The sequence below is a fragment of the Pteropus alecto genome, unplaced genomic scaffold (genome assembly GCF_000325575.1).
Source record: "Pteropus alecto unplaced genomic scaffold, ASM32557v1 scaffold3, whole genome shotgun sequence".
Classification (NCBI taxonomy): domain Eukaryota; kingdom Metazoa; phylum Chordata; class Mammalia; order Chiroptera; family Pteropodidae; genus Pteropus; species Pteropus alecto.
In genome coordinates, this window is record NW_006442484.1 from 58,713,055 (window position 1) to 58,715,782 (window position 2,728).

Consider the following 2,728-nt stretch of genomic DNA (forward strand, 5'->3'; position numbering starts at 1 on the left):
GATCTCGGAAAACACCAAGGAAAACAAATACCCACAAATCTGCATCTACACATATCATTCTCAAATAACAGAAAATAAAAGACACAGAAAAAATTTTTGAGAGAAGGCAGTGGAATAAAACACCTTACCTATGGAAGAACATAGGTAAGGTGTTCCATAGAAACTATGCAAGCAAGAACAGAATATTCATAGTATTGAGAATAAAACACACACACACACACACACACACACCACCTATATTTCTGTACTCTGTGAAATTATCTTTCCAAAGTGAAAGTAAAGACTTTCTCAAACAGGTTGTTGTCAGGAAACCTGTCTTGCAAGAAATATTAAAAGAAGTTCTTTAGCAAGAATGATCATAAGCTCAGAAACTTAGCTCTCCATAAATTAACAAAGAACATCAAAAAAGAAATTACGAAGACAAAATAAAGCTTTTACTTTTTTTATTACTTAATCTAACAGATAAAAGTTTATTCAGAATAATAATACCAATAATGCATTTGAATATATATACTTATGTATATAATATTTACATATAAGCTTATACATAAGTGAAATAAATGATAGTAGTGTTATTGAAAAGTGGATATGGAATAGTTGTAAATGTAGATATCGATATATATGGCAAACTTTAGGGCAACAACTGAAAATATTTTAAAAAGAAATAAAACTGATATTTTAAGAAAAGAGAGAGAATAGAATCCTATAAAATGTTTAATTTTAACCACAAAAGTCAGAAAAAGAGTCAAAAGCAAAAATAGGAGCAAAAATAAAAATAGTAATAGTAATAAAGATGGTATATATTAATCCAACTATATTGAAAATTCTATTGACTATCAATGGTCTAAATGTACCAATTGAAAAACAGAGATTGTGAGAGTGGATTAATAAAGAGACCCTACTATTTGTTGTCTACAAGAAACTTTAAATATAAAGACATAGATTAAAAGTAAGTGAATGGAGAAAAATATACTATGCTAAAAAATAAAAAGAAAAATAGAAAGCAAAGGCAGTTATATTACTTACAGACATAGCAGCCTTCAAAGAAAAAATAATTATCAGGGATAAATGGGGAAATTACATTATAATAAAGGAGACAATTATCCCAAAAGACATAAAAATGAGCATGAATATGCCTAACAGAGCATCAAACTACATGAGGGAGGCAAAAACTAATAGAATTGTTAAAAGAAACAGATAAAGACACTATTAAAGTTGGAAATGTTAACACCTCTTTCTCAGAAATAGATAGTTCCAATGTGCAGAAAATCTGTAAAGTCATACTTGAACTCAAGAACACCATCATTCACCTGGATATAATGGACATATATCGACTACTTCATTCAACAACAGCAGAATGCACATATTTCTCAAACTCGCATGGAATATTCACTAAGACAGACCACATTCTGGATCATAAAATACACCTTAACTAATTAAAAAATAGAAATTGTGCAATGTCTGTTCTCAGACCACAATGAAATTATACTAGAAATCAATAACTGAAAAATCAAATTAGAGAAATAACTGGAAAATCCAAAAACTTGTGAGATCAGACATTACATTTCTAAATAACATAGGGATGATATAAGAAATCTCAAGAGAAATGTAAAAATATTTTGAAAGAAATAAAAATGAAAAAACAATTCATCAAAATGTGTGTGATACAAAGCAGTGCTTAGAGGAAAATTTATAGCATTAAATGCTTATATTAGAAGACAAAAAAATGTAAATTCAATCATGTAAGTTTCCATTTTAGGAAAATAGAAAAAGAAGAGCATGTTAAATAAGGATTAGAGCCAAAATTTATGAAAATAAAAACAGGAACTCAGCAGAAAAAATATCAATGAAACCAAAAGCTGGTTCTCTGAAAAGATTAACAAAATTGTTAAGCCTCAGTCCAGGCTAACTAAGAAAAAAAGAGAAAGAACACTACTAACTTCAAAAATGAGAGGACATCTCTACAGATTCTATATACATTAACAAGACATAAAGGAATACTCTGCCCATAAATTTGATAACCAACATGAATGGACCAATTTCTTAAAAGGTACAATCTGTCAAAACTCACAAATGGAGAAATATATAATCAGAACAGGCTTATATCTATTAAAGAATTAAATCAATATTAACAACTTTCCAAAACTGAAAGTACCAAGCCCAGATGACTTCACTGGTGAATTCTGCCAAACATTTAAGGAAGATATTATACCACTTTTCTACAATCTATTTCAGATGCTAGAAGCAAAGGGAATACTTACTAAGTCTATAAGAGCAAATTTATCTTAATACCAAAACCTAATAAAAACATTACAGGAAAAGAAAACTGCAAACCAGTACCTCTCATGAACATGAGAGGCAAAAATTCTCAACAAAATATTAGTCAATTAAATCAAATAATGTATAAAAAGAATTACACAGCACAACCAAGTGTAATTTATTCCAGGTATGCAAAGTTGTTGTTTCAACATCTAAAAACCAAATAATGTAATCTATCACATTAAAAGGCTAAAAAAGAAAAAAAATCATGTGAGCATATCAATAGATGTAGAAAAGCATTTTACAATTCTAACACTCATTCTTTATGAAACTTCTCAGTAAACTAGGAACAGAGCTCTCTTAACATGATAAAGACTACAAAAACCTTACAGCTAACATTATATTTAACAGTGAGAAACTCAAAATTTCCCCACTAAGATCACATACAAGGCAAAGATGTCCCTTCTAA